General features: G+C 43.8%; 1 protein-coding gene across 2 annotated transcripts in view; it reads left to right on the plus strand.

Annotated features, from left to right (window-relative positions):
- Positions 1-12,990, plus strand: part of LOC105024603 (fibroblast growth factor 11) — an 83,349-nt gene that overhangs the window by 37,419 nt on the left and 32,940 nt on the right. The gene's annotated exons all lie outside the window — the stretch shown is intronic.

The raw sequence follows: 12,990 nt of genomic DNA on the forward strand, positions 1-12,990 counted from the left end.
CTTGACCTTAACCTTATAGAAAATCTATGGGGTATTGTGAAGAGGAAGATGCGATATACCAGACCCAAAAATGCAGAAGAGCTGAAGGCCACTATCAGAGCAACCTGGGCTCTCATAACACCTGAGCAGTGCCACAGACTGATCCGACTCCATGCCACACCACATTGCTGCAGTAATTCAGGCAAAAGGAGCCCCAACTAAGTATTGAGTGCTGTACATGCTCATACTTTTCATGTTCATACTTTTCAGTTGGCCAACATTTCTAAAAATAATTTTCTTTGTATTGGTCTTAAGTAATATTCTAATTTTCTGAGATACTGAATTTGGGATTTTCATTAGTTGTCAGTTATAATCATCACAATTAAAAGAAATAAACAATTGAAATATATCAGTCTGTGTGCAATGAATGAATATAATATACATTATACAAGTTTCCCTTTTTGAATGTAATTACTGAAATAAATCAACTTTTTGATGATATTAAGATTTTATGACCAGCACCTGCATTTGAGCTAGCTGGTTTACTACAATAATTAGGAAGTTACTGTTGACGAAAGCTATCTGGCCTATAGTTAGGTGAATTTACAGTGACTTGGCTATATTTTTTATGAGTGTATCCGTGTAAATCTAGCTAGCCAGTTTACACTAGTTACAGTTACTGATGCCTGCGTCTAATCGCGATTTAACCAGAAATATTGAGGCAATTAACAAGATAGCAAGCAACCTGACTAAAATATCAGCAAATATTTTATTTACCGTTTGACAATTCATTTTCCAGAAGTCAGACGGAGTTAATGGACCCTTAAGAAGTTATTTTAATATTTCTGGCATCTCTGTTTTCGGCGTCTTGAATTAGTTACAGGCATTCCGGGGTTACCGTCAGTCTGAGAAGTGCTCGCGGGTGGTTGAGGTTTGCTGTCGGATAGAGTGGAGATTAACGCGAGGGGAAAATGACGAGCAAGTTTGACTTCAAATTCCTAACGTTTGCAAAGATGATTGGCTTGATTAGAATGGAAAATATTAACCTTATTAACGTTGAACAACGCTGGAAACGCTACAAAAGTGGGTGAACAATAATGCATTCAATGAAAAGGTGAGTAAATGCTATTTCACAAATAAAAATGGTGTATGTACTGGCCCATGATGACAGTGTCGTCACCAGACCTGTTGGCTCTAGGCAAACTGCTGCAGTGGGTCTAGGGAGGCGCAGTCGGAGTTGCCAGATTTCATTGACTGTAAACTGATCAATCACCCGCGTGCGTGCGTGCGTGCGTGCGTGCGTGTGTGTGTGTGTGTGTGTGTGTGTGTGTGTGTGTGTGTGTGTGTGTGTGTGTGTGTTACTCTGTTGTATAGTGGAAATAGCATGGCTCTGTTACTGTGGTGTTTATTGTGGTACTAAGGTACTCACCCTGTGCTGCTAACACAGCATTAGCTAGGATGACAAAGTCTGTGTGTCTGAGGCAGAGAGGGAGGGAGGGAGAAACTGTAGTCTGTAGTTTATGTATGATGATAATGTAGTGCATGGCTGCAGTCTCATGTGAGATGAAGTAAAAGAAGACTTTGTGTTAGTAGTGATTATGCACTATAAAGAGCTCTCCGTTTGACACCCACACCAATGTCATTTTGTGCCATATGTCCAATCAGACTTACAGTTTGTGTGCACCAAGACAACCAACATGATGCTGGACGGAGTACTGACGGCTGCTTGGAAACTGGCTAACGAGCTTAAGGGATCCATACTGGTAAACAGTCTAAAAATTGTTATATGAACCATGCTGTTGAATAGTGATTGCAGGGTTCTTATAACCATACCGGTGAACTATCAGTGCAGGGTTAGTTTAACCATACTGGTGAACTATCAGTGAAGGGTTAGTTTAAACATACTGGTGAACTATCAGTGAGGGGTTAGTTTAACCATACTGGTGAACTGTCAGTGGGGGGTTAGTTTAACCATACTGGTGAACTGTCAGTGCAGGGTAGTTTAACCATACTGGTGAACAGTCAGTGAGGGGTTAGTTTAACCATACTGGTGAACAGTCAGTGCAGGGTAGTTTACCCATACTGGTGAACAGTCACTAAGGGGTTAGTTTAACCATACTGGTGAACAGTCAGTGCAGGGTTATTTTAACCATACCGGTGAACTATCTGTGCAGGGTTAGTTTAACCATACTGGTGAACTGTCAGTGCAGGGTAGTTTAACCATATTGGTGAACAGTCAGTGCAGGGTTAGTTTAACCATACTGGTGAACTATCTGTGCAGGGTTAGTTTAACCATACTGGTGAACAGTCAGTGCAGGGTAGTTTAACCATACTGGTGAACAGTCAGTGTAGGGTTAGTTTAACCATACTGGTGAACTGTCAGTGCAGGGTTAGTTTAACCATACCGGTGAACTATCTGTGCAGGGTTAGTTTAACCATACCGGTGAACTGTCAGTGGAGGGTTAGTTTAACCATACTGGTGAACTGTCAGTGGAGGGTTAGTTTAACCATACTGGTGAACTGTCAGTGCAGGGTAGTTTAACCATACTGGTGAACAGTCAGTGAGGGGTTAGTTTAACCATACTGGTGAACTATCTGTGCAGGGTTAGTTTAACCATACTGGTTAACAGTCAGTGCAGGGTAGTTTACCCATACTGGTGAACAGTCAGTGAGGGGTTAGTTTAACCATACTGGTGAACAGTCAGTGCAGGGTTAGTTTAACCATACCGGTGAACTATCTGTGCAGGGTTAGTTTAACCATACTGGTGAACTGTCAGTGCAGGGTAGTTTAACCATACCGGTGAACAGTCAGTGCAGGGTTAGTTTAACCATACTGGTGAACTATCTGTGCAGGGTTAGTTTAACCATACTGGTTAACAGTCAGTGCAGGGTAGTTTACCCATACTGGTGAACAGTCAGTGAGGGGTTAGTTTAACCATACTGGTGAACTATCTGTGCAGGGTTAGTTTAACCATACTGGTGAACAGTCAGTGCAGGGTAGTTTACCCATACTGGTGAACAGTCAGTGAGGGGTTAGTTTAACCATACTGGTGAACAGTCAGTGCAGGGTTAGTTTAACCATACTGGTGAACTGTCAGTGCAGCGTTAGTTTACCCATACTGGTGAACAGTCAGTGAGGGGTTAGTTTAACCATACCGGTGAACTATCTGTGCAGGGTTAGTTTAACCATACTGGTGAACTGTCAGTGCAGGGTTAGTTTAACCATACTGGTGAACAGTCAGTGAGGGGTTAGTTTAACCATACCGGTGAACTATCTGTGCAGGGTTAGTTTAACCATACTGGTGAACTGTCAGTGCAGGGTTAGTTTAACCATACTGGTGAACAGTCAGTGAGGGGTTACTTTAACCATACTGGTGAACAGTCAGTGCAGGGTTAGTTTAACCATACCGGTGAACTATCTGTGCAGGGTTAGTTTAACCATACTGGTGAACTGTCAGTGCAGGGTTAGTTTAACCATACTGGTGAACTGTCAGTGCAGCGTTACTTTACCCATACTGGTGAACAGTCAGTGAGGGGTTAGTTTAACCATACCGGTGAACTATCTGTGCAGGGTTAGTTTAACCATACTGGTGAATACTCAGTGCAGGGTTAGTTTAACCATACTGGTGAACTGTCAGTGCAGGGTAGTTTAACCATACTGGTGAACAGTCAGTGCAGGGTTAGTTTAACCATACTGGTGAACTATCTGTGCAGGGTTAGTTTAACCATACTGGTGAACAGTCAGTGCAGGGTAGTTTAACCATACTGGTGAACAGTCAGTGTAGGGTTAGTTTAACCATACTGGTGAACTGTCAGTGCAGGGTTAGTTTAACCATACCGGTGAACTATCTGTGCAGGGTTAGTTTAACCATACCGGTGAACTGTCAGTGGAGGGTTAGTTTAACCATACTGGTGAACTGTCAGTGGAGGGTTAGTTTAACCATACTGGTGAACTGTCAGTGCAGGGTAGTTTAACCATACTGGTGAACAGTCAGTGCAGCGTTACTTTACCCATACTGGTGAACAGTCAGTGAGGGGTTAGTTTAACCATACCGGTGAACTATCTGTGCAGGGTTAGTTTAACCATACTGGTGAATACTCAGTGCAGGGTTAGTTTAACCATACTGGTGAACTGTCAGTGCAGGGTAGTTTAACCATACTGGTGAACAGTCAGTGCAGGGTTAGTTTAACCATACTGGTGAACTATCTGTGCAGGGTTAGTTTAACCATACTGGTGAACAGTCAGTGCAGGGTAGTTTAACCATACTGGTGAACAGTCAGTGTAGGGTTAGTTTAACCATACTGGTGAACTGTCAGTGCAGGGTTAGTTTAACCATACCGGTGAACTATCTGTGCAGGGTTAGTTTAACCATACCGGTGAACTGTCAGTGGAGGGTTAGTTTAACCATACTGGTGAACTGTCAGTGGAGGGTTAGTTTAACCATACTGGTGAACTGTCAGTGCAGGGTAGTTTAACCATACTGGTGAACAGTCAGTGAGGGGTTAGTTTAACCATACTGGTGAACTATCTGTGCAGGGTTAGTTTAACCATACTGGTTAACAGTCAGTGCAGGGTAGTTTACCCATACTGGTGAACAGTCAGTGAGGGGTTAGTTTAACCATACTGGTGAACAGTCAGTGCAGGGTTAGTTTAACCATACCGGTGAACTATCTGTGCAGGGTTAGTTTAACCATACTGGTGAACTGTCAGTGCAGGGTAGTTTAACCATACTGGTGAACAGTCAGTGCAGGGTTAGTTTAACCATACTGGTGAACTGTCAGTGCAGGGTTAGTTTAACCATACCGGTGAACTATCTGTGCAGGGTTAGTTTAACCATACCGGTGAACTGTCAGTGCAGGGTAGTTTAACCATACCGGTGAACTATCTGTGCAGGGTTAGTTTAACCATACCGGTGAACTGTGAGTGCAGGGTTAGTTTAACCGTGCTGGTGAACAGTCAGTGAGGGGTTAGTTTAACCATACTGGTGAACTATCTGTGCAGGGTTAGTTTAACCATACCGGTGAACTGTCAGTGCAGGGTAATTTAACCATACCGGTGAACTGTCAGTGCAGGGTTAGTTTAACCGTGCTGGTGAACAGTCAGTGAGGGGTTAGTTTAACCATACTGGTGAACTATCTGTGCAGGGTTAGTTTAACCGTGCTGGTGAACAGTCAGTGAGGGGTTAGTTTAACCATACTGGTGAACTATCTGTGCAGGGTTAGTTTAACCATACTGAATAACAGTCAGTGCAGCGTTAGTTTAACCATACCGGTGAACTGTCAGTGCAGGGTAGTTTAACCATACCGGTGAACTATCTGTGCAGGGTTAGTTTAACCATACCGGTGAACTGTCAGTGCAGGGTTAGTTTAACCGTGCTGGTGAACAGTAAGTGAGGGGTTAGTTTAACCATACTGGTGAACTGTGAGTGCAGGGTTAGATTAACCATACTGAATAACAGTCAGTGCAGCGTTAGTTTACCCATACTGGTGAACAGTCAGTGAGGGGTTAGTTTAACCATACCGGTGAACTATCTGTGCAGGGTTAGTTTAACCATACTGGTGAACTGTCAGTGCAGGGTTAGTTTAACCATACTGGTGAACAGTCAGTGAGGGGTTACTTTAACCATACTGGTGAACAGTCAGTGCAGGGTTAGTTTAACCATACCGGTGAACTATCTGTGCAGGGTTAGTTTAACCATACTGGTGAACTGTCAGTGCAGGGTTAGTTTAACCATACTGGTGAACTGTCAGTGCAGCGTTACTTTACCCATACTGGTGAACAGTCAGTGAGGGGTTAGTTTAACCATACTGGTGAACTATCTGTGCAGGGTTAGTTTAACCATACTGGTTAACAGTCAGTGCAGGGTAGTTTACCCATACTGGTGAACAGTCAGTGAGGGGTTAGTTTAACCATACTGGTGAACAGTCAGTGCAGGGTTAGTTTAACCATACCGGTGAACTATCTGTGCAGGGTTAGTTTAACCATACTGGTGAACTGTCAGTGCAGGGTAGTTTAACCATACTGGTGAACAGTCAGTGCAGGGTTAGTTTAACCATACTGGTGAACTATCTGTGCAGGGTTAGTTTAACCATACGGATGAACAGTCAGTGCAGGGTAGTTTACCCATACTGGTGAACAGTCAGTGCGGGGTTAGTTTAACCATACTGGTGAACTATCTGTGCAGGGTTAGTTTAACCATACTGGTGAACAGTCAGTGCAGGGTAGTTTACCCATACTGGTGAACAGTCAGTGAGGGGTTAGTTTAACCATACTGGTGAACAGTCAGTGCAGGGTTAGTTTAACCATACTGGTGAACTGTCAGTGCAGGGTTAGTTTAACCATACCGGTGAACTATCTGTGCAGGGTTAGTTTAACCATACCGGTGAACTGTCAGTGCAGGGTAGTTTAACCATACCGGTGAACTATCTGTGCAGGGTTAGTTTAACCATACCGGTGAACTGTGAGTGCAGGGTTAGTTTAACCGTGCTGGTGAACAGTCAGTGAGGGGTTAGTTCAACCATACTGGTGAACTATCTGTGCAGGGTTAGTTTAACCGTGCTGGTGAACAGTCAGTGAGGGGTTAGTTTAACCATACTGGTGAACTATCTGTGCAGGGTTAGTTTAACCATACTGAATAACAGTCAGTGCAGCGTTAGTTTAACCATACCGGTGAACTGTCAGTGCAGGGTAGTTTAACCATACCGGTGAACTATCTGTGCAGGGTTAGTTTAACCATACCGGTGAACTGTCAGTGCAGGGTTAGTTTAACCGTGCTGGTGAACAGTAAGTGAGGGGTTAGTTTAACCATACTGGTGAACTGTGAGTGCAGGGTTAGATTAACCATACTGAATAACAGTCAGTGCAGCGTTAGTTTACCCATACTGGTGAACAGTCAGTGAGGGGTTAGTTTAACCATACCGGTGAACTATCTGTGCAGGGTTAGTTTAACCATACTGGTGAACTGTCAGTGCAGGGTTAGTTTAACCATACTGGTGAACAGTCAGTGAGGGGTTACTTTAACCATACTGGTGAACAGTCAGTGCAGGGTTAGTTTAACCATACCGGTGAACTATCTGTGCAGGGTTAGTTTAACCATACTGGTGAACTGTCATTGCAGGGTTAGTTTAACCATACTGGTGAACTGTCAGTGCAGCGTTACTTTACCCATACTGGTGAACAGTCAGTGAGGGGTTAGTTTAACCATACTGGTGAACAGTCAGTGCAGGGTTAGTTTAACCATACCGGTGAACTATCTGTGCAGGGTTAGTTTAACCATACTGGTGAACTGTCAGTGCAGGGTAGTTTAACCATACTGGTGAACAGTCAGTGCAGGGTTAGTTTAACCATACTGGTGACCTATCTGTGCAGGGTTAGTTTAACCATACGGATGAACAGTCTGTGCAGGGTAGTTTACCCATACTGGTGAACAGTCAGTGAGGGGTTAGTTTAACCATACTGGTGAACTATCTGTGCAGGGTTAGTTTAACCATACTGGTGAACAGTCAGTGCAGGGTAGTTTACCCATACTGGTGAACAGTCAGTGAGGGGTTAGTTTAACCATACTGGTGAACAGTCAGTGCAGGGTTAGTTTAACCATACTGGTGAACTGTCAGTGCAGCGTTAGTTTACCCATACTGGTGAACAGTCAGTGAGGGGTTAGTTTAACCATACCGGTGAACTATCTGTGCAGGGTTAGTTTAACCATACTGGTGAACTGTCAGTGCAGGGTTAGTTTAACCATACTGGTGAACAGTCAGTGAGGGGTTAGTTTAACCATACCGGTGAACTATCTGTGCAGGGTTAGCTTAACCATACTGGTGAACTGTCAGTGCAGGGTTAGTTTAACCATACTGGTGAACAGTCAGTGAGGGGTTACTTTAACCATACTGGTGAACAGTCAGTGCAGGGTTAGTTTAACCATACCGGCGAACTATCTGTGCAGGGTTAGTTTAACCATACTGGTGAACAGTCAGTGCAGGGTTAGTTTAACCATACTGGTGAACTGTCAGTGCAGCGTTACTTTACCCATACTGGTGAACAGTCAGTGAGGGGTTAGTTTAACCATACCGGTGAACTATCTGTGCAGGGTTAGTTTAACCATACTGGTTAACTGTCAGTGCAGGGTTAGTTTAACCATACTGGTGAACAGTCAGTGAGGGGTTAGTTTAACCATACTGGTGAACAGTCAGTGCAGGGTTAGTTTAACCATACCGGTGAACTATCTGTGCAGGGTTAGTTTAACCATACTGGTGAACTGTCAGTGCAGGGTTAGTTTAACCATACTGGTGAACAGTCAGTGAGGGGTTAGTTTAACCATACTGGTGAATACTCAGTGGAGGGTTAGTTTAACCATACTGGTGAACTGTCAGTGCAGGGTTAGTTTAACCGTACCGGTGAACTATCTGTGCAGGGTTAGTTTAACCATACTGGTGAACTGTCAGTGCAGGGTAGTTTAACCATACTGGTGAACAGTCAGTGCAGGGTTAGTTTAACCATACTGGTGAACTATCTGTGCAGGGTTAGTTTAACCATACGGATGAACAGTCTGTGCAGGGTAGTTTACCCATACTGGTGAACAGTCAGTGAGGGGTTAGTTTAACCATACTGGTGAACTATCTGTGCAGGGTTAGTTTAACCATACTGGTGAACAGTCAGTGCAGGGTAGTTTACCCATACTGGTGAACAGTCAGTGAGGGGTTAGTTTAACCATACTGGTGAACTATCTGTGCAGGGTTAGTTTAACCATACTGGTGAACTGTCAGTGCAGCGTTAGTTTACCCATACTGGTGAACAGTCAGTGAGGGGTTAGTTTAACCATACCGGTGAACTATCTGTGCAGGGTTAGTTTAACCATACTGGTGAACTGTCAGTGCAGGGTTAGTTTAACCATACTGGTGAACAGTCAGTGAGGGGTTAGTTTAACCATACCGGTGAACTATCTGTGCAGGGTTAGCTTAACCATACTGGTGAACTGTCAGTGCAGGGTTAGTTTAACCATACTGGTGAACAGTCAGTGAGGGGTTACTTTAACCATACTGGTGAACAGTCAGTGCAGGGTTAGTTTAACCATACTGGTGAACTATCTGTGCAGGGTTAGTTTAACCATACTGGTGAACAGTCAGTGCAGGGTTAGTTTAACCATACTGGTGAACTGTCAGTGCAGCGTTACTTTACCCATACTGGTGAACAGTCAGTGAGGGGTTAGTTTAACCATACCGGTGAACTATCTGTGCAGGGTTAGTTTAACCATACTGGTGAACTGTCAGTGCAGGGTTAGTTTAACCATACTGGTGAATAGTCAGTGAGGGGTTAGTTTAACCATACTGGTGAACAGTCAGTGCAGGGTTAGTTTAACCATACCGGTGAACTATCTGTGCAGGGTTAGTTTAACCATACTGGTGAACTGTCAGTGCAGGGTAGTTTAACCATACTGGTGAACAGTCAGTGCAGGGTTAGTTTAACCATACTGGTGAACTATCTGTGCAGGGTTAGTTTAACCATACTGGTGAACAGTCAGTGCAGGGTAGTTTACCCATACTGGTGAACAGTCAGTGAGGGGTTAGTTTAACCATACTGGTGAACTATCTGTGCAGGGTTAGTTTAACCATACTGGTGAACAGTCAGTGCAGGGTAGTTTACCCATACTGGTGAACAGTCAGTGAGGGGTTAGTTTAACCATACTGGTGAACAGTCAGTGCAGGGTTAGTTTAACCATACTGGTGAACAGTCAGTGCAGCGTTAGTTTACCCATACTGGTGAACAGTCAGTGAGGGGTTAGTTTAACCATACCGGTGAACTATCTGTGCAGGGTTAGTTTAACCATACTGGTGAACTGTCAGTGCAGGGTTAGTTTAACCATACTGGTGAACAGTCAGTGAGGGGTTAGTTTAACCATACTGGTGAATACTCAGTGGAGGGTTAGTTTAACCATACTGGTGAACTGTCAGTGCAGGGTTAGTTTAACCGTACCGGTGAACTGTCAGTGCAGGGTAGTTTAACCATACCGGTGAACTGTCAGTGCAGGGTTAGTTTAACCATACTGGTGAACTGTCAGTGCAGGGTTAGTTTAACCATACCGGTGAACTGTCAGTGCAGGGTTAGTTTAACCATACTGGTGAACTGTCAGTGCAGGGTTAGTTTAACCATACCGGTGAACTGTCAGTGCAGGGTTAGTTTAACCATACCGGTGAACTGTCAGTGCAGGGTAATTTAACCATACCGGTGAACTGTCAGTGCAGGGTAGTTTAACCATACCGGTGAACTGTCAGTGCAGGGTTAGTTTAACCAAACTGGTGAACTGTGAGTGCAGGGTTAGATTAACCATACTGAATAACAGTCAGTGCAGCGTTAGTTTACCCATACTGGTGAACAGTCAGTGAGGGGTTATTTTAACCATACTGGTGAACAGTCAATGCAGGGTTATTTGTTAAATAACATGCTTGCCCATACTGAGATATACTAAGAACTGAATAAGTTAACTGTGGGCATGTGTCAGACTCAGTCTGGGGGGGTTAAATGTCCTGCTGCCTCCCAGCCATCCTCTCTCCCCTCTAGGGTGGTCTTCTCTGGGGAAGGCTAAAGTGTGACATAATGACCATCTGTAACAGGCCTGCCTGGGATTGGATACTGACTGCCACACTGCCTCTCCACTCATCACTCTCCCTCTGTTGCCCAGTAAAGACCTCCCCCTGGACGTCTCTCTCTTTCCCTCCCGCTCTGCCTCTCCCTGTCTCGCTTTCATTCACAATGTCCTTCTTAACCTCCTCTCTTCCTAGTTTCTCTCTCCCGCTTTGTCTTCTTTGCTTTTTTTCTTTCTTTCTTGGAAAACCTCTAAATACACAGCCTCAGTCACTCGTTTTCTGGTCTGAAGAGTCCAGTGAAGTGCTATGTCAAATCCACTGATGTTATGCACTTGCAGAGTGAGCCACCTCATATTCCCGGAGAGAGATGCCCGGTAGCCCTTCCAACATCTCCTAGAGTTGGAAAAAGCCCCAGTGGCTCCTCATTCACATCTGTAATACAGCATGTTTGATGGGTGGTGGTTATTGCTGTTGTGTTCCGTGTTAACAGAAGCCTGAAAGTTTCGTTTATTACTCCACCAATTAGCTATTGTACATGCAGCTGCTGTGCTCTCTGGGGTGCACATAAAATACACATGAGAAATTACAGAAGCGATATAGACAGCATATTTATTATATTAAGTATTACAGATATTGTTTGGGTAAAACAAAGAAAAAAACATGAATATAATTTAAGTACTGTTCATATTCCATCCTTATTGATGTTCTTTCTGTATAGTACAGTTAAATTAGGATTAAAGCGCCTCTCCTTTCCCAAAAGCTCTATGTTTTTATGATTTTCTTTGTCTGACTATCCTTTTCTGACAGAGCCTTCCACCTTCACATCTATACATAACTGTGCAACATATTCAAACTCTGTCCTTTTTGGTGGGGTGTATATGTGTGTGAATTGTATGCAAATATAAATATCATCCAGCTGGTATTAGGGATTTTGAACACACAAATGTTTCTCCATAAAGGCTATTGTGCTGTATAGCAGTGTGTGAAGGCAGCAGGCCCTGTTCAAGAGGAAGTTAAACATCAGATGTATATTGTAATTTAACTGGGTGGTTTGAATCCTCAAATCTAATTGGCTGATAGTCGTGGTATATGACACCGAATACCTCTGGCATGATAACACAACACTTTTTACTTCTCTAATTGTGTTGATAACCAGTTTATATTCGCAAACAGGCATGTTGGGGGTTTGTGATATATTGCCAGTATTGACAATAAACCATGGCTAAGCACTTTGTCCAGGCACTCTGTGATGCGTTATATCTATGAACAGCTCATAGCCGTGGTATATTGGTCATATACCTCACCCCATATTGCTTAAGTAGAGTAGTGTGCCGGGATTACAGGCTAGGTGGAAGTGAAACTTCAGATGTGTTCGCTCAGGATGTGGTGTTGATTAACCCTATCTAGCATGAGCTGTATATTGAACATCTGTCTTCCTAAATGCTCAGTCTCTGCACCACACAGCCAGGCTTTTTCGTAATTAAATGGTCCTGTTATCTTTCTCTCTTTGATCCCCTGTTGTTTGACTTGTCTCCCTCCTCTTCCAATCTCTCTCACACACACACACACAAACATCCTCAGGGATGTGTTATGGACTGCTTGCCTGCTATGATTCGGTGATATATGGTGTTATTGGCGAGGATGAATGCCCACATAACTCACAAGATATGAGATGGAGATAGATTAAGATACAGGGATAAACAGAGAGAGGGATAGAGAGAAAGATAAAAAGAGAGGAATATGGACAGATAGAGGAAGATAGAGAGAGATGGATAGATAGGAGAGAGAGAATAAATAAAAAGAGAGCGTAAGTAAGGGAGATAGAGAGGGAGAGAGATTAAAGAGGGGAGAGAGTATGTGATGTAGCGTGGAAGTAACCATGGGATTCATAGCTCATGTCTTATGGGAAATACCATACTTCAAATCACATAGTAAACGCACACAGACAGACAGACAGACAGAAAAAACTGTGAGGTACAGACAGACTATCTGGGGTGCTTTATCAGGATCTGTGTATTGATCTGGAACCTGTGCCAGTCCTGAATGTGAGGAAAAAGGCCAGTGAATTGCGCAGTGCCCTGGCTGGCTGGCTCTCGGGGGGATGCTCTGACACGAGATGACAGAGGAAGAGCAGGTTACAAAGAGCTCCCATATGAACTGCTGTCTTCCAGGGGCTTCCTTATAAACCATGTTTCATGTCCTTATTAAAGCTGCTTGTGGAAGAGAAACAACTCACTAGCTTGTCCTGACCAGACTGTTCTTTATAACCGAGAGTGACTGACCAGTAAGACACGGCCCCACTGCACCAAGACAATGTCAGCCTCCTGCAGAACAGGGAGCGTGAGGAGGGCACTCTATGTTCTGGGAAGAGGAGTTTTAAAATGAACAGATGCAGACTCAATGTCTGCATGCCCCAGAGCTGCAAGGATA

Source organism: Esox lucius, chromosome 7 (genome assembly GCF_011004845.1).
Source record: "Esox lucius isolate fEsoLuc1 chromosome 7, fEsoLuc1.pri, whole genome shotgun sequence".
NCBI lineage: Eukaryota > Metazoa > Chordata > Actinopteri > Esociformes > Esocidae > Esox > Esox lucius.